Source organism: Calidris pugnax, unplaced genomic scaffold, assembly GCF_001431845.1.
Source record: "Calidris pugnax isolate Ruff unplaced genomic scaffold, ASM143184v1 scaffold147, whole genome shotgun sequence".
Lineage (NCBI taxonomy): Eukaryota > Metazoa > Chordata > Aves > Charadriiformes > Scolopacidae > Calidris > Calidris pugnax.
In genome coordinates, this window is record NW_015092359.1 from 2175411 (window position 1) to 2198693 (window position 23283).

Sequence of the window (23283 nt, forward strand, 5' to 3'; positions counted from 1 at the left end):
GGTAATGAGGTGTTAGAGAAGTTGGTCTGGTGTGAGGTGTCCTTGCCCATGGCATGGGGGGTTGGAACTCAATGATCTTTAAGGTCCCTTCCAACTTGAACCATTCTATGATTCTAACTTACAAACCAGAGAAGGTGCTGATGTCCTGTAACCCAGTACTTTGCAATAGAAGACAGTTCGTCATCAGGCACGTAGTTAATAATACATGTCAGTCACATCTCTCCTCTTCTGCCATAGAAAAGAAAAATGGTGATGATATTTCAGAAAGTCTCAGTGTGATGCAGCTCGAATGTGATGGCAATGACACATGTGCTGGGTTAGGTGACTGTTCATAGCACAGGAATAAACACCTCCTCCAACACATGAGTCTTGAGACCTGTTGCTATTGAAAAACTTTTAGAAATTGGAGGGCAGGGCAACATCCAGTGTTTATCTGGCTATCTGGATAGCTGATACTGTTCTAGACAGACGTAAAGAACTTACAGCAATGGGAAGAACAGCCAAAATCAAGAGAATATAATGGTGCTGACTTGTATAGCTAATGTGAATAAAAAGAAGGAATAGACAATAGAAAAATCAAGGCAATATGAAAATTCATTAAGTGTTGACAGCATTAGGAAATGAGAATAACTTTGTTTATGTTGACTGCTGTAATAAGGAGTAAAAAAAGAAAAGAGATGTTCTGTAGTTACAAAATATTGAAGCTGGCCTTTCAAAGTATCCCAGGGAGAGACAAGCAAAACACCTTATACTCTTTGCCATTAAGGATGTGGAGCGCCTAAAATTTAATTCATATTTTGTCTGATTTGTATTCTGGAATAGGTCTTAATCAAATGAAGCCGTTCTGCTTTGTATGAGAGCTGAGAAGAGGCTCTGGGCGTCCCTGGTGGATGCTCAAACTACAGAATCATTTTCATTTTCTGTCTGACTCTCTAAATATTTGAATAACTTGACCGAGAATAACAAAGCGGTGAACCCCAGAATACTAATTGTCTTTGGGTATTCATTGCAATTGGGCAGTTCTCTGGGCATTCATTTAGGAAGTGTGAGATATGGGTGTTTAAGCCATCACTCATTAGGCAAGGTGAGAAAGGATGCTGGCTTCCCCACTAGTGAACTTTATCTATCTTCAGGCTCATGAGAGTCTGAAGGCCCAAGGTGGTGCCTAAATATTGGATTTAGGGAATTTAACCTAACAAATCGTTCGGGAGTATCCAAACTGCAAGACTTGGCATCCTGCTTAAGACCAAAAAAATGTAATGATATGTGGAAGCTGGTATTTATGAAGAAACACACATATGTCCCATATATTGTAACACACACACATGTAATATGAAAATATGCCCGTCTGAAGGCAGCAGAAGGCATCAGGAAAAAACTTTTTCTTAGTCATACGCATTTTTTCCGAAAATTAAGGCCACATATATAGCTCTAAAGACTAGACTTATACAAAGGAGAAAAAAAAAAAGAAACTGTACTGATTTCAAGGGAAAGAGAGGTGAATTTTAAGATGCTCAAATATTTAAAGTGATAATTTGGCATTATTCCTCACAGTCTTACAGTTCTTTTCCAGATGAATTCATGGAATCAGTTTTGCAGAGGGAAGCTGCAGCAGTCTCAAGGTCTTGCAGTGGTGTTCAATGTACGTGAGCTGCTCTGTTTCATATTCTTACCCAGCCAAAAGATTGTTTGCAATTTTTGTAATTTTATTATTTATCTTTTGCATTCACAGGTTTTCTTAACGCTCCAGCTGCTGAAGCCGTTACCAGAAAGGATGGGTTTCATAAAGCAGTAAGTTTTGTGGTTTGCATCTTAGACAGAAAGGAATGAAAATTTGACCAAGGAGTATATAAGAAGAAGAAATTAAAGGGATTTTTTTTTTTTTTTTGAGTCATTACTTTTAGTGAAGCCGTTACCAGAAAGGATGGGTTTCATAAAGCAGTAAGTTTTGTGGTTTGCATCTTAGACAGAAAGGAATGAAAATTTGACCAAGGAGTATATAAGAAGAAGAAATTAAAGGGATTTTTTTTTTTTTTTGCAGTCATTACTTTTAGTGGCTTCAAGTAATGGCTTTTGAATGTAAGGTAGTAGTACCATAAGCAAGAGAAGCATCACTTAAGTGTTTCATAAAGCAACAGACAATGCAAAAAGTTCTGAGGCAGATCACACAGGCCAAATTCATTCCAATTCAAATTAGATTCTTATAAGCTGAAGTAATCTGACAGATGTTTAGTGTTCATTATGTGGCTATTTTTCTTGATCTGATTTTTTGATCTGATCTCAGCCCTTCTCATCCTGGTCAGCTTTGCCACTACAATGTTTCACATCCTGGTTCTACTCAAAAAAAAAAATTTGATATAACACTGCTGAAGATGGACTTAATCCAGTCCTAACAAGCTAGAGAAAGGTTTGAGTACTAATTCTGGTAACACAGGTCTTCTCTGTGTTCCTGGCGTGGAAGCTTTCTGCTGAGAGAGCTGATGCAGGTGCTCTGTATTCTGAGCACTTATGAGATTTGAACACCTGGTGGGTCCTGGTGCACCACTTAAAATGGCCTGCAGCAGCCTGCTTGTGTCAGAGGCTCCAACACCCTGCCAGGGACCACATTTCCTCTGCTCTCCTTCCATCAGCCACAGGACTTCCCTGCTGGAACCTAGCACGCTTCCAAGCCATAACAGAAGAGCAGTGGGAGATCATTTCACCAGCTACTGAGCAGATTTCAGGATGATCCATCACACATTCTGGTCTTCCAGTAAAAATACTGACTCAGAATAGGAAAATATTAGCCACACAAAGCACTTAATGGGAATTACAGCCTTGTCAGAGTTTAGCATGTAACTGTCTTTATTCATTTTATATTACATGTGTATAACCAATAATTGTCCTTTAAAAAATGTGTTTCTGTTGAGGCTGAGAAGATTCTTATCTTGCATCCTACTTGTGGGATAAGAATCAAAAGGGATCACACAAGGTCATAATGGATTTTCTGCTGAATGTTGTATATTGCTGTCCTGCTGAATATTGTGTATTACAGTCAAATCAATGGTGCCCAACAGAGGTTTTGTTTCAGGATGATGTTACTTTGAACTGAAGAAAACAGGGACTTAGTATTTTTAAAACAGAAAATGAGAGATCTTCAGTCGGTATGGTTAAAAATTAGCTATCAAAGTAGCTGAACAAAATAAGCAAGATCATATTTTGCTACCTCACTTCAACTGCAACAGTCAAAATGCATTACAGGATTTTTCCTTGTTCTGTAAAAGCCACCCCCATCACAGCTGGGGCATTATCAGCAGAATTCTTATAAACAGCTGGATTGGCCTTAAACCTGTTGTTTCATTTAGGCTACTCTAGTATGACCTACTCACATAAACAAAGATCTGCATGATCACTTCATTGATCTGTCTACCTACTTGCTTCTCATCTGACTTTGCCTGTAATCTCCTAAAACCACATCGATAGATTGCCATGGCAGTTGATGTTGCAGACATTTATAAAAAGACAAGAAGAGATGTAAACAAACCCAGCTGAACTCCACAATTTCATAGACCAGTGTAGCCTTCCTAAGCTTCACTGCAGAAGCTGCTGGACTTACACCCATTCTCACATAAGCTTGCAATAAACAGTGGCCCTGCAATGCTTCTGTAAATCATGCTCTCAGCCTGCCTGAGGAATTTAAATTGCTGAAAGCACACAAACCAAGGGAAATATTGCTGTGCTATAAACCCACGGCTTCGTGTTTAGAACGAGGTTAGTGTGTCGTGACAATGCCCCACTGGAATGGGATTTTTTTTTAAACACTGATAACTTTGTATGTATGGGAGAAAGACAGGAGGAAGGTCAAAAAGTTTAAATCACAAAAGGAAAGAAAATTAAAGTACATGTAACAATAATAACTGCAAAATAAAAATGGCTACTTGTACCTCTCTAGAATGAAATGATAACTTCCACAGCATGATGACATCCAGAGAGATGGAGAAACCTGGGGAAGGAGCCAACTGGGTTTGCCGTGAAGGCTGAGGAAGATGCCTCAAACACCGCAGCAAAGAAAGAGTTCCAGGTAGGAGGATCCTTCCTTTGTTTAGTGAAGAGAAGCTGGGATTACTTTTAATTCTCTCAATCTATTGTACAGAACTAAAAAAACCAACCCCAAAACCAAAAAACTCATATTAAATCCCACTTTTTAGTTACCCATTCCTCTGTAATACCCATTACCTCTGTAATATGGCATGCCTGGAGCAAAGTGTGTACAAACAAAGTGTGTACAACAAAGCTGTACACTCCTTTTTGCTGGAAAAATACTCATGCAAAATCTTGTCTAAGTATTTATATATATATGTCTAGATATGGCCGCTTTTCACAGGGAAGGTTGAAATACCACTAGGTGAAGAGCCACAGAGCAGCACTTTGTCTGATGCACACTAGTGCATGAGGGACCACAGATACTGAGGACCACCATCTGGAAGAATTAGAATTTGCTCCAAGTGGCTTCCCTTTAACATATTTATATAAGATGGGCATGAGTGGGAATGCAAGCCATTATTTTTTGCTTACTTTATTTCAGACTTATCAAATGTCTAAGAGTAACCCAGTCATGAGTCTCATAACTGAGGTATTTTTAGTGCTAGTTATACAAAAAATATTTAGTGTTTTGGTTTGCATGAAGTGCCATCAACTTGATGGGGTATTATTCTGCCAGAATTGCAGTTATAATGTTTACTTTTAACTTGCATGCCCACATTTATTTCAGGGAAGAGACAAGTAAAATGAGTATAAATCAAGGCATAGTGAGAGAAAAATCCATTTATTGGCACTTAACCAAAAATCTCATCATGGATATGAATTTCAGGAAAAAAGGACTTATTATTTCAGAATTTATCTTGCAAAGATCAAAGAATTTCACTAAATAATATCGAAACATTATTTAGCAAATAATCTTTAAGTTTTATGGTTCAATACTTAAAAATACCTAAAATGCTATGTAAAAGATTAATGATACAAGGCTTGTCACAAAAATTTTAATGAAATTTCTTCCAGCAAAATATGCTTAGTCCAATGAATTAGTATTTTCAATGGTAAACAAATTTCAGAAAATGTTGCACCAGCTCTAGTTATACTGTCAGCCTTGCTCAGTACCAACCTTGGCTACGTGCTCATAGGCTTGACCTTTGTAACAGGCTGATGTAACACGCCAGGACTGTGAGACTCTCACACACGGGGGATCTCTAACAGAGCTTCAGAAGTTTTTCACACTTATTTTAAATCAGAAGGTCACGCCTTTCCCCCATCTTTACCAATATGAGATTACAATAAAAAAAAAAAACCGTTGACAGATGTTGTTGGAGGCAGCAGGTAATTTTGTGCAATTTGTGGTGTTAGTTACCATTTGACAATTTTTAACCCAAACATTTTACCTGCTGGTGGCACTCAGAGGTACGTAAAGAAGATTCTTTGCAGAAAACACACTTTTTAATTCAAATCCTTATTTTAGGTCGCCACAAATACGAGTTGTGCATGGTTAGGGGTTGGACTTCTGTTGCCTATTTCGTGCCAAAGGGGGGTTAGAGATGCACTTGCTTATTACCTGAGAGTTTTGGGGTTGTGTTGGTTTTCTATTTTGTAAATTAGAACAGCTGATAACTTCATTCTGTTTTGTCCTTGTTGTGTAATCCTCTAACAGCTCTACCACCTGAGCATTGAAAAGTGCAATTCAGTCTTTTTCTCTCTCTCTCCCTCTCTATCTCACCCAATCACACATGCACACACACACTTTAAACTATTTTATTAAAGCCCATAACTACCTGTGCTGACAGTTTTGGCAGAAGTGCCCTGCTGGCAGGCAGTCTGATAAGCAACGACTTGTGATTGCAGTAACAGCAGCGGCATGGGAAGGCAGTGACAGCTCCAAAGTCTAAAGTGTTGATTGAAAATATGCTTTAAAAGATGCAAATTTCCAAAAGAAGTGACAGTTGCTGTGTTGAAAGCAATAGATACAGCACTCTGCTTACCATAAGAGCGGGTTAAACAGCAGGATTTCCAGTTCAGTGGAAATTTGTTTTTTTTTTCCTAAGCTCCCCAGTAAGTGACCCTTTCTTTCAGCTGGTGACACGGGGTGTTTGTCCACTTCGTTGCTAACAGCAGCAGTGAAATGGATGTAAAAAGTTTACTGAATCTTGCTGGGGACTGACACGGTGGCTTGAGAGATACAGCCTCCTTTGGACCCCAGCTAGCTGAGCCCTCCTCTGCCAACTGTGCTACTTGTTAGTGCCCAGCAGGATGATAGCCACAAAACCCTGTTTCCTCCTCCTCACCATACTCTCTTCTGCCACACGTCTCTTTGGCCTTTGTATTTCCCCATCAGAGTCTTGCTCAAAATAGAAATCACACGTTACTGAAGTTACATGCTACTGCCAGCATCTTGGGACTATTTTGTGTTGTCTCGGCTTCGACAGCTTCAAGTCTTGCTCCTCCAGTTTCTCAATGTCTCACACTGGTCCCGCTCCACAGTTCTGGCACCCGGAGACATACAAGGTACCAAATTTCCTAAGTGTCAAGCTGTTTGCCTTGCTCCTTTTCTCCAGGTCAGCCTTTCCATCAGAGGGTCTGTCACATGCAAGCTGTGGAAGCAGACCTGCCACTTCTGTGATTCTTCTGATTCCAGAGACCTTCCTGGATTGCACCTTGCATGGGCATCAGAGGATTTTCACATGATGCGCTCCCCAGAAATGGGTCCTGCTCCTTTTAATCAAGGTATGATCTTACCTTTTCTTACAATGGTTTCCCCATGAAATACTGAAGCTGAATTACATGTATGAGCTGTGTGTTAATTTATTCTTAGGAAAAACATGGAAAGGTGTTGGTAGTGTTTCACCATAAAGAGTCCAAAATATCAAGAAAAAAAAACAAACTTAAGTTACCTTCCAGGTATTCTGCAGCCAGCTATAGCTCTGTATTTTAATACTCTTTAGTCTCAAGACTGCTTCAACTCTTGCGCACAGCAGCTGCACTGCATGTTTGAGTCAAAATGCCACTGTCTCTGTGGCCGAGCTTTAAACAAGAACAGTGTTAAATATCAGATCTGAAGTCTTCCTGCATTTCCTGTCTCGCCTTGTGCATCATCATTATTATATGCACAAGAAGTTGTCACGTAAAATTCTATGTTGGATTGAACACATGCAGATATAGTATGATCAGTGTGTAACATATTAAAATAGGTTTGCCTCTTTTCCTTACGTTAGTGCTGTCATCACATGTTCTTTATTAGGGATATGTATGTGAATGGAACTTAATTTAATAAGCATTGAATATGGTTTAAAAATATCATCTGCAGATAGATGCAATTGTCTGACCATCCATATGCTAACTGTGTAAATCTATAGCTGGTTCCCTGGGACTTGTAGTAATACAAGCCGCTTCCTTCGTCACTGAAAAGCACTTTGAGTTCTGTCACTTAATGGAGTCTCACAGACTAAATAATATGCAGTTGTTCTCTGTACTGAAGAGGCTTTGAATTACTATATTCAGATCCCAAAAGCATAGAGTTTGCTTTCAGTCACAGAAAAGAGTCTCAGGATACGCCGCAGATGTTCTTAGAAAATGCTGGGTAACAGCGTAGACTGTGTCTGTAACTTCCAGGCCAAACGATGTTCTCATTTGCATGCACATGTGCCTTTCCACAGAACAACAGGTCAGTATTTTCACAAGTGAATTTATACATTGCATCATCATTTTCAAATGGATAAAATGTTTGTTAAGTTTCTCTGAAGGCTCCATATTGCCTGCGAGCTGAAGGAAGAAGTCACCCTATGACTTCTTTTTTTTTTTTTTTTTAAATAATTTATTTACTAAGCAGGTCCAGGGTGTAACCACAACGTTACGGTAGTTGCCATACAAATAATTCCAGCTGCATAATCTTAATTTTGCTAGTCTGTTAAAAGCAGTAGTACAATGATACATCCTTGCAGCCTTCGCTACCAGATTCAATACAATGCACTGAAATGTGCAAGACTTGAAAATGAAGCTGTTGTCAAATGTTCTTGTTCAGTATGAATGTGTACCTAATTCTGTATCTAGAACATCAGAGGCCATGCATTGGCTCATCTTTATGTGGAGAGATGAAGGAGAAATGGAGCTGATACAAACAAACCATTTTGAAGCTGTCATTTCATTTGCTTTGTCATTTTCAAGGTATCATCTACTGCACCTCCATGACAGGCCTTGGTGGAGGGTTCTGTTCACCTACAGCCATACCTTCTAAGATAGAGATGAAGGAGAAATGGAGCTGATACAAACAAACCATTTTGAAGCTGTCATTTCATTTGCTTTGTCATTTTCAAGGTATCATCTACTGCACCTCCATGACAGGCCTTGGTGGAGGGTTCTGTTCATCTACAGCCATACCTTCCAAGATTGAAACGTATGGACAGGTGTGTGGGAAGTGCAGCTCAAAGGTCCACGGGCACATTGAAGTCATAAGTATGTACCCACTGAAGCGCGCACACACACACACACACACACACACACAAACACGTAAGTATGTACCCACTGAAGCACACACACACACACAAACACCTGCTGTTACAGGAGATTTCAAAAAGAATGTGTATATGGGAGGAGTAGGTGGATATGAATTTCTTCAACTGGTAAGAATTCACAGATTAATTCTTATTTCTGGTGATGTTTTGAAAGAAAATGAGATCCATGGGGCTACTGAACAAATTCAATTGAAAATGCTGATTTTATACATTCTCCTGAAATATACTTTATGTGCTTATCATGATAAGCAGTGGGCAACCATGAAGTGTAGGCAGTATCTTTATAAAGGAGACAACTAGTGGGAAGTTTTCTTGGTAAAACACTTTTCTGCTGAAAATACGAATTTGTCTAAATTATGTTTTGCAGAAACATATTGCTTTCAGTGCAACCCAATAAAATTGTCAAAACCTAATTTCAATTGGGTTGAAAATATTCCATTTTTACCTCAGATAGATAGATGTAAAACTTTTCAAGTGAGTCAACATGGATTCCTACACCCACCTTTGCAGCCCTAATGTCTCAAGAGAACAGTGTCTTCTAACAGTTTGGGTTCCTATTCAGGCCAGGCCCCTTTCACAAGAGACACACCCTACTACAGTAACCAGCCTCCCCAGATGCTCTGAAGCCCACAGGACATCACAGAGAATAGATTTTTCTGGAATGCTGGTTTAAGAAAGAATACTGTAGGAACTTTATTATGAATAAAGTTTTAAGAGGTACCTCAGCAGCTCAGGTATCTAAATATTATTGTTTGCCTGAATCAATATTCAATACTTTATTTCTCATTGTCATCCATAAGGTAAGTCTTTCAAATGACAACAGGTTAAGCACCATGCATAAGGGCGCATGTCTGAAAGAGCTTCAATTAAAAAAACAGCCAAGAGAAAGGAAGGCGAGGTTCCAGAACATTGCTAAAGTGATTTCTGGATTACCTCTTAATGTAAATCCAGGTCATACTGAGTTAAAATTAATTTGACAGACCTTGTGTTCTCTTTCCTCGTACGGTGATGAGCTTCTTATGGTGATGAGTAAAATTTTGCTAGGTATTGTGGTGATTTCACTGGCAGGTTTTCTCACAGACGTGATCATTGCTATACATTTACTAATGTTGTTAACTTCAGGGTTGAAGATTAAAACCTTTGAATGTGGTGGGAACTTGCTCTTCTTTTTAAGAAAGTCACAATTTTACCCTAAAGGTTTCACCCAGAAGGAGCGGATGCAAGGTAAATGAAAGTATTTCTACTCTATCTGCTGAAGGCTGGAGCAGACTCATAAGGATCTAGACTATTCATACATTCATATAAATAGACTTGCCTAACTGCTTTTAAGTGTATAGTCTCAATATAGGTTAAATACGAACAACAGCAAATATATTGCACGAATGGAAAATTATTTACCTGTTCTATAGAGGCAATATCCTTTTCCTTTTAACAGCTATTGAGAATTATACTTAACCACACTGAGGTATTGTGCAGCAGTCACTCTGTGTCTAGCCTCTGTTCGTCATCATTAAAGTAAATGTTCTCCCTTCTATATATTATTGGTAATGGAGACTGTAATACATGCATCAGTATTTAGGAAGTTTCTGCAGTGTCGACTTTCATCCCGATGCATTTTATAAGTGGATTTATCTATAATAAATCTATGAAACAAATGCATGCAGAAACACATTTCTGAATTTATTACTTCATTAAGTTAAGCTTCAGTAAGGTTGCTGAGGTAAAGCTAATATCAGGGCACGCTATATTGTACAGGCTTTCTAGATTTTTCTAAGCAATAGAAATAAATCATAGAAACGTTCCTTGCTGTGTTGTGAAGGCTTATGGGTAATTACTAATGTGGCCATTCTCCCAAACTCCGATGTTTTAGGATTACTTCTATATTTCATTTTTCAGCACTAAAAACCTTTCAGCAGCAATAAAAATGTTGAATCCAAAGAAAATCCAACAGCCCATAAAAAGAAACTGACATCTTTATTTTTTTGTGAAGCAGTCATATTTATTTACAATTTCTCATTTCTAAATCTGTCTTTTTCATTACTAAACATTATAGAGATGGGCCCAATCTGCAAGCTCTATAGCCTCCAGGGACCTGTGACTTGGGGTCCAAATATACAAAGAAAGTCGTAAATCCTAGTTAGTAACTTAATGTGCACTACAATCCTACAAAAATTGAGGTACCTCTATGTCATTGTCTTGAGACCAAGTTCTTAATTTTTAAAAGCAGATAGTGCCTTCAGAAGAAAGCTTTCTTTATTCACATTTGTCAACTATTTCATGCAATTCTGTGAAAGTAGTCTTGCTTTTCCAACATCTTTGGTCCAGTTTTAAATTGTTGAAGTGTCTTAAGCCCCTAACTAATTTAAATTTAACTATGCCACCAGGTCCTCTGCCTCATTCAGCACAGGGCCACTTCCCCAAGCTTTCTTCCTGCTGATTTACCTGTAAGAGCCTTTCTTCTTGTCCTCCGTGTCTCTCACCAGATTCAACTCCAGGTGGACTTTGCATTTGCTAATCTGATCCCTGCTTGCTCAGACAGTGTCTCTATATTCCTCTTGTGTCATCTCATCCTGCTTCAATGTCCTGTATGTGTCCTTCTTACAGCTGAGTTTTGTCAGGAGCTCATTCTTCATCTCTACAGGTCTCTTGCTGCCTTTGCTTGACTTCTAACGTGTTGGGGCAGACCATCCTTGAGTTAGGAGGAGTTGATCCTTGAAAATTAACTGCACCTGAAGGCCAGGGCAGTGATCCTGCTTGGACATCAAGTAGTGGTTGTTGGAGCCTACCTTGATTAGGGGCTGGTTGTTGTTAAGCTTTGCACATCCCTTTTGCTGGATCTCCCAATGTAAAGCAAAAACTACAGCCAAGGAATTCAAAAAAGGGAGGGAGTAGGGGTGATTCTCACACCAGGGGTAGTCACTCCCCACAAGAACCCTCCATGACAACAGCATTGATGGCTGAAGGTGCAAGGCTGTGAGAAAACAGTGCAAGAGCAGTGACATGGGGACAACCTGGGATTAATACTCCAAAGGGGCCTGGAAAACGTTGTCAGAGCAGCGTGGGTAAAAAGGTGCAGGGCTGCAGTGAAAGGTGGGATATGGAGTTGAAATGAAGGGTCCTAAGCTATGACGTCTTGGTGCCGTGCAACAGTTTCCCCCAGCCCAACTGCCATGAAGTGTTATTGCCCAGGGCACAGTAGCTCCATCAAACTATCAGAAATTTACCTTGCACAGTATTTCCAGGGCTGGAGCTCAAACTGGTTGGAGAGGAGCTGCTTGACCACCAGGCAACTGTAAAAACAAGCTTTTTACATTTCAGCCCAAAGCAAGCCCAGACCTGGAACCCTGCTCTGTCAAGTCAATAGGCCTTTGAATAATAAAGGCAAAAATCCAGCTTCCTGGACTACACGGACCGAAGTGCTGCATGGAATGGGCTGTCTTCTCTGGGATGTCCAATCACATGCTCCTCTGCTCGTGCTGCAGCTGAGATTGAACTGCCACGTGCAGTATGGACCACGAGGGCATGATGCAGAGTGGGTCCCACACCACGTCAGGTAGGTGGATGATCCCAGGATTTTATTTGTGGGGTTCTGTGGGCTTCACAGGCTGATACAGACATCTACATATGCTTGAATACCTTCCCCCCCCAGTCCCTTTCCCCCATTTTTCAGAGAAATTAGCACGAATTTTTAAGACTTTTATCAGATTCCAATTTATAGAGTCTAACAATATAGCGTGATAAACCCAGTTCAAGTTTTAAATGTTGTCTGGAAACATGTTTGACAGCTACTTGAAGATTTTAGCTCATTGTTAGAGGTGATCTGCATTTCTAATGCTGGATTTGTTTAAAGAGCAATTAATCAGGTTTTGTTTTTTTCTGTTTGTGTGCTGCTAAACACCCGTCATAATATGTAGTTGCATTTTCAAGATCAAGAAGATTAGAACTATTCAAGGATACCCTATTTATCTTTCTGTCCTTGGAGACAAAGTTATCAGAAGTTATGGATGTTTGTGAATTACCAGAAGAAAAATGCCTGTAATGAAAGTTACAGAAAAGACATATAATGAGCAAGGAAAAGTAATTTAAATTCAAAAGAATGGAATTAGATTCCATAATGAAAGATGCTGTCATATTATATGACAATACTTTAAGTCATATAATGACAATATATTCTTATTGTAACAGAGTGATCTGAATTGTGTAGAAATGGAAAATATTTAAAGAAAAGAACTGTGCAAATGTGATGATTCATCATGTTTCTTTATAGATAAAGACATACCTCTGAGCTTTGAGTAGGAACTGATGGTTCTCTGCTCATCTTTCAGTAGGATTTTTTGATAAGCTAATTAAAAACTTAGCATATTCTAAGTCTAGTCACTTTAAAAAAAATCAGAGGATTTTTCCCTATTAAGCTGCAAGAGATTGCTAGATAGAGACATATTTTTTGTTTGCTTATTTGTTTTGCATCCTACACTATTACTTTTAATGGTATATACCATTAGGAAGATGAATTACATACCCTGTTTGCACAGTATCTCAGCACAGTGTTGCAATTGTGGGGGTATGTATATATTTGAGCACAACAGTTACATCTGAGCCTGTCCCACCTATGGCTCTGTACCCACCAAAGTCCAAAAAAAAAGCTGCAGAAAGACAAGAACAGGAATTCAGAAGATTGATACCAAGTCCTGTACTTTGAGCATTTAGAAGAAGTTCTACTCTCACTAGAAGCAAAAGGCACAGAATGAGGCCAGTGTTAAATATACACTTCAAATACAACTCAAAGCACCATCTGGGATCCACTGGAACCTTATTACTCAATTTGAGCCACTCTTTACTGGGGCAAACTCACTGTCTATACAAAATTAATGATTTGGGTAAAAGGCATTACATTTCTGATGATTCAAGCTTCTCTTGTTTAAAGAGGTTTTTCTTTAAAAACTGTTCAAAGAAACATTTTATTAGGGCAAGTGAAGATGAAAGAGGTCACTTATATTTTAGCTCATAGCATCCAAACTCTAGCTGTTTGGGCCAAGCAGAAGTCTCTGGTCTTTTGGAAAGAATTCCACTAATGCATTTAATAATTTAATTCAATTAATACATGTTAAATTATGTATTTTTAAAGGCAACATTAACATTCCTCAGCAAGAAATTCCTGGTGAGAAGCCATCATCGTATCTTCAAGTCTAGGTAACGCTGGTGCTAATAACACACCTCTCTTGGCTGGAGCTGAGGGAAGGCACACAGGTGCGCTTATTTGTAAGGGGAGAATGTAGCACTTTTAGCTACAAAGTTGTGTGTTTAATCTCTCTTTTGCCAGCACCACTAGAACTGGAGCACTGAAGTTAATTGTGTGTGCGCGGGCTAAGGGGAAGGCTGAGACCTCACAGGCTCCTCGGCTCCGATGGAGCTCCAGATGACTCTACAGTGTGGTTTGAAGGTGAAATGGGGGAAGGAGAACCTCTCCCCAGTGGTGTTTTAATTTTTTTTACTTACTGTTTATTCAGTGCTTTGTGATTCAGTGAGAAAGCAGCGCCTTCAGAATCTGGTTGTGTTTGCCTGTAGTTCTTGCTCTCTGTCCTCTCTCTCGGGCAGCAGATAAACCCGTCCTAAAGCAGAAAAGGAGCAAATGCAGGACAAGGATTTACTTTCATCATTACTGTAATTATATTTTAAGTCTTCATCACATTAACTGATATTCCGGAAAGGTTCTAAAACATTAATAATACTGAAAAGAAAAATACCAATATACTAGAATGTTCCTAAAGCAATTGAGTTTGCTACAGGCATTGTAACGTGAAATGTTATGGTCTGTGTCACGCAGGAGTTGCTCCCACTTGAAGATCAGCACAAGCCCACTGCCTTAAATGCAGGATTTTTATGAATAAACAAGCTATTTTGATGCTAATCACCTGTCTTCACTGATCTGCAAATGGAAACTGCGCTTTGATCACAGATGTTGCCAGCAACGTTGAAGGTTAGTACTGAGTTGCTGAGTTTACAGAAACAATTTAAAATGTTTTTGTTTGCTGAGCAAAACAGTTGACAAATAAATAATTTGAGCCCTACCTCTAAATATAAGAAGACATAAAAGGCAGAGTCTGAACTCTATTGCCTGCTGCATTTTCAAACTTGTGAAGTTTGCCTAATATTGGGCTATTTCATGTATTGCTTTTCTATTTCAGTGAAGCATAGCTGTGGAACTAAGTATTTACTAATCTGACATGGAAAAAATACCATTTTGCTGTGATAATTTGTACTAAGGCACATGTAGCTAACAACTTCAAAACCAAAAGTTAATTATTATTTATTTCTCATATAGTTTGAGTCTGATTCTGTACACATGAAGTGAGTATTACTATTAATTTCAGGGGTTTATGTTTTTAAACTACCTTAAAGTTTTGCAGTTCAGGCTCAGTCACTGTTCAAGTAAAACTTAGTTTTCTGCTCACAGTTCTGAACTACATTGTTCGCAGCTGTGAACAGTGTGTTGTGTCTTAGTTTTCTTATGTGGACTATTCAAGATGACAAGAATAACTATAGATAAGCAATTTAGTAACTAGATTGTATAAACCATCTTACTGTTACTGCTTGGGGCTCTATGTTAAGGACCTGTAAGTACTAGTTTAATCTGAGTATCTTCAGTGCAGGAGACCCATAAGTATCTAAAATAAAGAATTTCATCTCTCTCTTTACAACATGACAGCTCTGTATATCATTATGAAAGCCTAGATACTCATCCAAAATGACCACCTGAGCAACTTTCAGGCCTCCTTCTCTTGCTGACAGCATGTAAAGCATCCGGAAAAGGGTGAGAGAAGATCTGGCTCCCTATATTTTAATATAGATGTTAAAGTTTACACCGGTATAAAAGTTAGCAGTCAGCTGACAAAAAAAGCCAACTTCCTGCACTAATAAAGGAAAGCTCGGGTTAATGAAATCTTTCAGCATTTCTTTGCTAAACAGGACCCAATTCTGCAATTTCTTACAGCAGTTCATTTCATGGGATGACACCTTAGCTATCAATACCAGTAATTCTTCTAGACATTGATTTAACAAACTATGATTATGGCCACAGATGTTTTGTTGGTTTTTAATGTAATCTTATCAGCTGATCTGAAGCAGTATATTGACCTGCAAAAAACTCACTTGGCTTCGTACGTTACTGATGCAACTAAAGATTTTGCTTTGTCTCTCACAGCAAAAGGTCTCAGAGTTGCTGAATATAATTTAGTAAGACTAAGATGAAGCGTCTTTTAAATTTCACCTCATGATCTAGAGCTAGTGATGAGAAAGAAATATGGAGGCTCCACAATTCTTGAGAACCTATAAAACACTGTGCCGGCTTTAGCATTTATCAATTTTTAACTACTGCTACAAGGCTTCAAGCAATCAATTATTTCCCAGCTCAGTGAGAGACTCAGAGCTACACCAGATAAACCAGAAATCAATTTTACTGCCTTGTGGCTGGTTTCTAAATATGTTTCTCCTTACCACACTTAAAAACAAACAAAGCTAGATTATTTTTTTTTTTATTACAGACACAGCTGAATTTCCTTGATGTTAAAAATTCAGAAAGGGATAAACCTTTTCTTTGTTGGGATATAGATGCATTGTCCTTTTATTATTGCTTCCTAAAGAAATAGAGAAACAAATCTCTTCTTTTTCATTTCCTGAGTCTGACAATAAATTTGGGAACTATTTTTCATAGTGAAGTATCTCTTGGCTATTTTTTTGTATCACCCTTCTGGAGTTCTCTGCCATAAGGGAAGCGTTTCATCAGCGGCATAAAGGGTGCAATATTCCACTAAGGAACCATGGGAGTTATGATGGTAATTTTCAGCAGGTTAATGAAAAACATAGTCTCCTCCAAAGGATGAGCACAACCTTGCATGAAATTCAAAGAAAATGTTATGCTTTTTAAAGAGACAGCAGTATGAGAATACTGATTTAACTTCTTCTCCCCTGCCAGGCTCCTCCCGTGATGGCCTTGGACTGTCAAATTTGTAAGGTGGCACCGGGAGCTGCAGCTCAAGGTAAGAGAGCTCCCTGTTTGACCCTGGCAGTAACTCCTGTGGTGAGGCTATCAGACTGTGAAAAAATGGATGCTTTTAAGGGTAAACTGAACAACTCTTTATTTAGGGGGCAGTCCATAGCCCAGGGGGGCTCCATTTCTCCTCTGTTATGCTTAACAGTCACATGTACCATGTGACTGAATTTGCACTGTAGCTCCATGGAGATTGTTTATAGAAACTAAAAAAAAAAAAAAAAGGGGGGGGGGAAAGCAGCATTTCTTTCTACTTTTGAAAGATTTGAAGCTTATACAACTTCTAAGGGTTGTTATTTTTCCTCTCTTCCTGTTACATGAAGAAGGAAACACTTCTACATGTGTGGATTTACTCGAGTTCTAATGGATTCTTTTCACCCCTGAATCACAGAAAAACGCAGAATGGATGAGGCTGTAGGGCCCTCTGATCCAACCCCCTATAGAGCCAGTTGCCCAAGACTGTGTCAAGACAGCTTTTGATTACCTTCAAGGATGGAGACTCCACAACTTCTCCAGGCAACCTTCTGCAGGTGCTCGGTCCCCCTTACAGTAAAACAGTGTTTCCTGATGTTCAGCCAGAACCTCCTGTACATCTGTTTGTGCCCATTGCCTCTGGTCCTGTCACCGGCTATCACTGAAGAAAGCCTGGTCCATCCTCTATGCACGCTCCCTTCTAGTATTTATATACATTATATAATGTATATATGTATATACATTAATAAGATACTCCCTGAGACAAGACTTCTCCATGCTAAAGGCTCTTAGATCTCTCAGCCTTTCATCATATGAAAGGCGTTCCAGTCCCTTCATCATCTTAGTGGTCCTTCATTGGACCATCTCCCAACATTGGTCCATGTCTCCTTTGCACTGTGGAGCCCAGAAATGAACACGTGTGGCCTCACCAGTGCTTAGTAGAGGGTGCATTTATCATGTCCCTTCACCTGCTGGCAATGCAGCCAGTCTTCTCTGCAGCAAGGACACTTTGTTGACTCATCTTCAACTTGGTGTTCACCAGGACCCTGGGTGGCCCCCAGCATAAATTGGTGAACAGGGTTGTTCCTTCCAAACTGCAAGACTTTGCACTTCTTCTTGAACTTTGCTCTCTTTCTGCCAATCATCTGCTTTCCAGATGGGTGGCCCCCAGCATAAATTGGTGAACAGGGTTGTTCCTTCCAAACTGCAAGACTTTGCACTTCTTCTTGAACTTTGCTAGGTTCCTGTCAGCCCATTTCTCCAGCTTGTGTTGAACGTCACTAGGTTCCTGTCAGCCCATTTCTCCAGTTTTGTGTCTCTCCAAGCTTGCTAAAACATCCCTCTGGATGGCAGCATAACTGTCTGGTGTAGTCCTCCTCCAGTTTTGTGTCTCTCCAAGCTTGCTAAGACTCTGTCCCATCCTCCAGATCATTAAGGAACATGTTGAATAGGATCAGATGCAGTCCTGACCCCCAGGGTACACAACTATTCACTGGACTTTGTGCCACTGATCCCCATCCAGCCGCTGCTCAGTCCAGCTCCCTGTCTGCTCATCCAGCCCGTACTTCATCAACTGCTCTGTGAGGATCTTGTGGGAGACGGTGTCGAAAGTCTTCCTCAATTCCAGGTAGGCAATATGCATTTTTCTCCCCTCATTGAGTTGGCCAATCGTTAACAATTACATAGGAATAGACCCTCTGCATGGTATACAGAAACTTGAAAAAGTAGAACATATTCGGTCTTTCACAGCATTTTGCAGCTGATTTTTATCAATATTGAAATCAAAATTCCAAAAAATTCGCTTAATAGATACCACACTGTAAGACACTTTTTCTTTGCCTGAAAAATATTACTAGCTTACTTTACATGACATAAATATCAAACTTAATGAAATCTGAGAAAAGGACAGATCAGCTTCAAAGCCTGTGAAATGTGAACTGCTTCATATATTTCTTTTCCTTCCGAATCCTTTCTGGTTCTGACCAGCTCAACCTGGACAATGTCTAAAGGGCAATGACACTGTGACCAGCAGTGCAGGCCCAGGGGACCAATGGCGAGGACTATGTACAACTGTTTGAAACATTTTCATTGGAAATGAGTCACAGGTTCAAACCCAGAGTGCCCTGAACCCATTTCTAATATAAACTAGGACACGCTCAACTGTTTAAGCCTGTCTTATCAGGAGATTCATTGCCACTACAGGGTCATTATCTACTCTAGCAAAGACATAAAACACATGTTGTTTGCCTGCAAATATTCCTACAGTACTTTGCAGTGAGCACAATTCTGCCTTTACCTTTTACAAGCTGAGCCCTTTGCCTACCAGCAATAATTCATTTGTATGTTCTTTCTACTCAGCTTATACATAAACAATCCCCATCTGGTCTGACTTGTAAAGCTATGTTTTGAGGCTTTGCCATCATATTCCAAAATAAGTTTATTTTCCTGTATAAATTCTTACCTATGAAAATTTTATTAAATAACTAAAATACAGAGACAGATTAAAGACCTATTTATTTATACTTTTCCACACGTACAAAGAGTTGCTTTAAAGTGCTTTATCCAGACTGTACCATATTGCCTTTCATTAAAATTTAAAGTAAATACTGGTGATTTACAATCTCATATATAAAGCCTTTTTTTTTTCTCCCAGAGAACTGTATATACTCTTCTATCAAATTTCACACCATGTGAAAAATCAAGTCTTTCAGTACATTGAAAGCTCACAGTGCCAATGGGTACAGCCGTGCTGCAGTCAGACTGCCTTGGACCCCACTGCAACCTGAAAGGGGCACCAAGGACTGACATTTCAGTCTAAGAGGTGACACCTGTGACAGCATTTTGGAACCTGGTTGTTCTGATGAAGTGACTGTGTTCACCAATACTGGACACAACCTGGAGCACATAGAAACAAACAGGTATGTGTCACATCAGTAACTTTCCTCAAGCTTTAATTCCACTCAAACAATTATAACTTGTATGTGAAATTTATCTGAGAGTTTTATTTTGCTTCTCTTGTGAGTAGTTGGCAGGATACTCTTGTTGACTGAAGACTTAAGTGAAAGATATAACAATGGGAGAAAAAGAAAGCTTCTACATCAGGAAGCATTAAGGTTGGTGGTGAAGCATACAAAAGGTAAGAAATACGATAGCAGATTTTGTCAATTCAATTTTAAATCCCCACTACTTTGTATCCGTTACATAGGCTCAGTACTCATGCACACTCAGTTTTAATTACATGCTCACCTGCTATTTCTTTCACAGGACTCAAATCAACCCCTGGGACAGAGTATGCAGATCCCCACCTCTAGCTTTTATCTCTCATGTTAAATATGTAATCTTATGCCTTCTTCACTTTACATGATTAAAATCCTGTTATGGAATTATTAATTTCCTCAAGGACTTTCTGCTACATTAGTCACTGTGACCAGTTTGTAAATACACACTTATTTTGTAACACCTGCATGAAGACCATGCACAAACCACTTCATAGAAATGCTGAAACACAGAGCTGCTACATTAGTTTGGAAATGGGAATTAACCCAACATTCCTAGGGCCTGGACTTGGGGAAAAACGCTGAAGCACAGAGATGCTACGTTAGTTTGGAAATGGGAATTAACCCAACATTCCTAGGGCCTGGACTTGGGGAAAAAAAATTTTATTAAAATTTAAAATACAGTTTTGATATTTTATTGGCATAGATAAAACTGACTGTATTTTCTGTCATGAATCCTTATCACATCTGCAATTCAGGACCATCTAGCCTCACATAAAATGAGGCAGACAGCTTTGGCATGGTAAGATTGGGTTGCCACATGATAGGACCATACAATCATGGAATTATCCAGGTTGGAAGGACCTCCTTGGTCTATTCTCCAACTCAGAGCAGGGTCAGCTCTGTCATCAGAGGCTCAGGGCTTTATGCAGTTGTGGTTTGAACACCACCATGAATGGAAATGGCATCTCTCTCTGGGCATCCCTGATTGTCTTCAGGGTGAAAAAGTTTTTGCTTAGATCTGGTCTGAACCTGTCTTATTTCAATTTATGCACATTGTTTTTTGTCATCTCCCAATGCTACAGAGAGCCTAGCTCCACCTCTTGAGTCCCCTCCCTATAGGCACCAGGGGATGCTGCTGGGGGCCCCTAAGACACCCCTTCCCCAGCCTAAACAAGCCCCAGTCCCGGAATCTCTTCTCCCAGGGCTTTCCCACCTTGGTGTCTCCCCTTTAACTCTTTCCAGTCATGAAACAAGACTTTTTTCCTGTATTGGAGAGGTGGGGGGAACACTCTGGCCCACATATTCTAATTACAGTCTGATGAGTGCTGAGTGGAAGGCAATAGTCACTTCCTTCACTCTAGTAAACTGCCTCCATCATTCCTAGTTAAAAGTTGGTCAACCTCTTGGCAAAGATACTTTCGCCCCACGTTGTTAGCTGTATTCTGCCTCTCCCCATCCATCTTTGATACTTAAAAAGGGTCCCATAATCCTAAAAGTTAAATCCCTGTCAACACCAGTAGTGAAGTCCCATGGTGACCCACAGGATCCATCTGCTACTCCCTAACCCTCGTCCCTTTACCAGCAGGATCAAGGAGAAACCACCCATGGCTCACACCCTCACTTCCAAAGCGGCATATTCACTCCTGGTATGGACCAGGTCTTCTTTGGAAGTACCTGGATTAGGTACTGCTTATCTTTAGGCAACTAAACCCTGCTTTTAGTGATCCCATATGAAAAATGTTGAGCCATTTGCTCAGGACCAAATGGGAACCCCAACAATCTTGGGCTAAGATCATACAATGTTACCGTCCCTCTGGGAATGTCTGGTGTATTCACTACATGGGCCCTATGACAATGTAAGGCCTTCTTGGAAATAATACATTGTTTTGATTCAACCCCAGATAAGGACCATCCTTTCCACTGAATAATATAGAATAATTGAGGAGGAAAAGTAACAAATTCTATTAAGATTATTGTATATTATCACAATTGGCTTTTAACAGCTTTTTAATGCTTAATTTCTTTAGTTTTTACAATCTGAATTTCCATTATATAAATTTCCACATGGTTTATGAGCAACTGGGGACCTCAACAACCTCCTCACAGACTTCTGCTTCTTTTCTGACAGTATTAACAGCAAAAATATTGATTTCTACAATTCAGCCTTTTGCTAGAATTACATAGGAAAAAAAAGATGGCCAGTAAGGAGAAGTAAAATGCTGCAATATCCCCTCTAAACAGGGAGACTGAGACTAAAAATCCTTTTGAAGCTCCCAAAACTGAGGTGGCTAGCATTGACATTAAGGAAAAACAACTTTGATGAGAGGAGTAGAATCTTTTAGGACAATAAAAAAAAGGACAACCATGAGGAAGGAGGTTTTTTTTCCAAGGTGGACAGAGGTATTGGCCTAAGGGTAAGGATGATGTTGTAATTTACATGTTTTATTTGGAAGTTCTACACGGGACTACTTTTTAATCGAGCAGTAAATTCTTTTACCTGACAAGGATGAAATTGGTTCTGTCCTGTAGCAATAGTGTCTGGCCAGTGAAGAGAAAAATGCATAAAAAGCAGATTTTTCTGGTGGGGGCAGAATACATTGTAATATTCTGCATGCAGGAGAGGCAGAGGAGAATGCAGAAAGTTCAAAGGAGACGAACTTTGCCTTGGGCAGTTTCTGTGACAAAGGGACAAAGGCAAGGTCAAAATACCAGCTTGGAGAACTCACAGCTCCAGTAAGAACAGCCAAATCAGAAATATTAACTCTATTTCTTACGAGATCCCTCTCAATCAGGTTAAGATGCTCTTACACCTCTACATCAAAAGATTTGGTTTTGAGTCAGCTTGACACTGTGTCCAGGAAGTCTCAGGAATTTGGGCAACTTCTGCACACCTTCCTGGATGGGAAACTGGTCAGACACACCCTTCATGATGACCTTGCTTACCTGTGAGGTGTCACGGACCATGCTGCCAGGGCAATATCCTTCAGCAAAAGACACCGAGACCAAGTGACAATACAGTCTAAAGAAAAAAGGCGGGCAGAAGCAGAGAGATACTGGACATACCAGATTAATTTGAGCTGATTTGCAGTAAGGAGCTCTGAGTTGAGGGCAATGAGAAATGTCTTGATTTTGATTAAGTGGATATGTAATTCTTTTGGTAGGAGGAATCTAGAGAAACTGTATTTCTTGAAAAAAAGGAATGTACATTCTTACCCTGGTTGTAGTTACTGTGTATTAGTGCCAATCAGCCTACACTAGTTTACTGCTGTTATCGTGAGAAGACTTGAAAAGAGAGTATATAAAGTCACCTCCGTATCTATTTTTAACCTTTCTGTCTAATTTTCGCATTTCTGTCATTCTACAGCTCAAAAAGGAACAAGTGCATTCACCAAAGGACAAGATACTTTTTATTATCAATTCCGTTTTCTTCCACCAGTCACTGAAGCAGTGAGGCTTTCACCATTAATCCCCATGTTCTCAAGTGAGAGTTGACCAGCCCCTGTAACAGAGGCTTTTCTGACTGAGCTGTTCTCATCATCACCAGTGCATGCCCTTGATTCATGACAGTGATATTATGGTGCTGTCAGGAAATAAGAATGTGCAAGAATATTGACAGCTAGAAATACCACATTGTGGAGACCTGTGGGGTTGAAAACATATCAGTTTCCTTAAACTGCAAAGAAACTTCCTAGATGCAGATATATCAGTTTCATTTACAGGCCTTTTTTGG

The 23283-nt window shown here is 39.6% G+C and overlaps 1 long non-coding RNA gene across 1 annotated transcript; it reads left to right on the forward strand.

Moving 5' to 3' along the window:
- Nucleotides 1-17970: 17970 nt before the first annotated feature.
- Nucleotides 17971-21645, forward strand: LOC106900378. Its single transcript, XR_001414146.1, has 4 exons — nt 17971-18181; nt 19208-19472; nt 19580-19690; nt 21136-21645. It is a non-coding gene; the product is annotated as an uncharacterized LOC106900378 (long non-coding RNA).
- The last annotated feature ends 1638 nt before the right edge of the window (nt 21646-23283 follow it).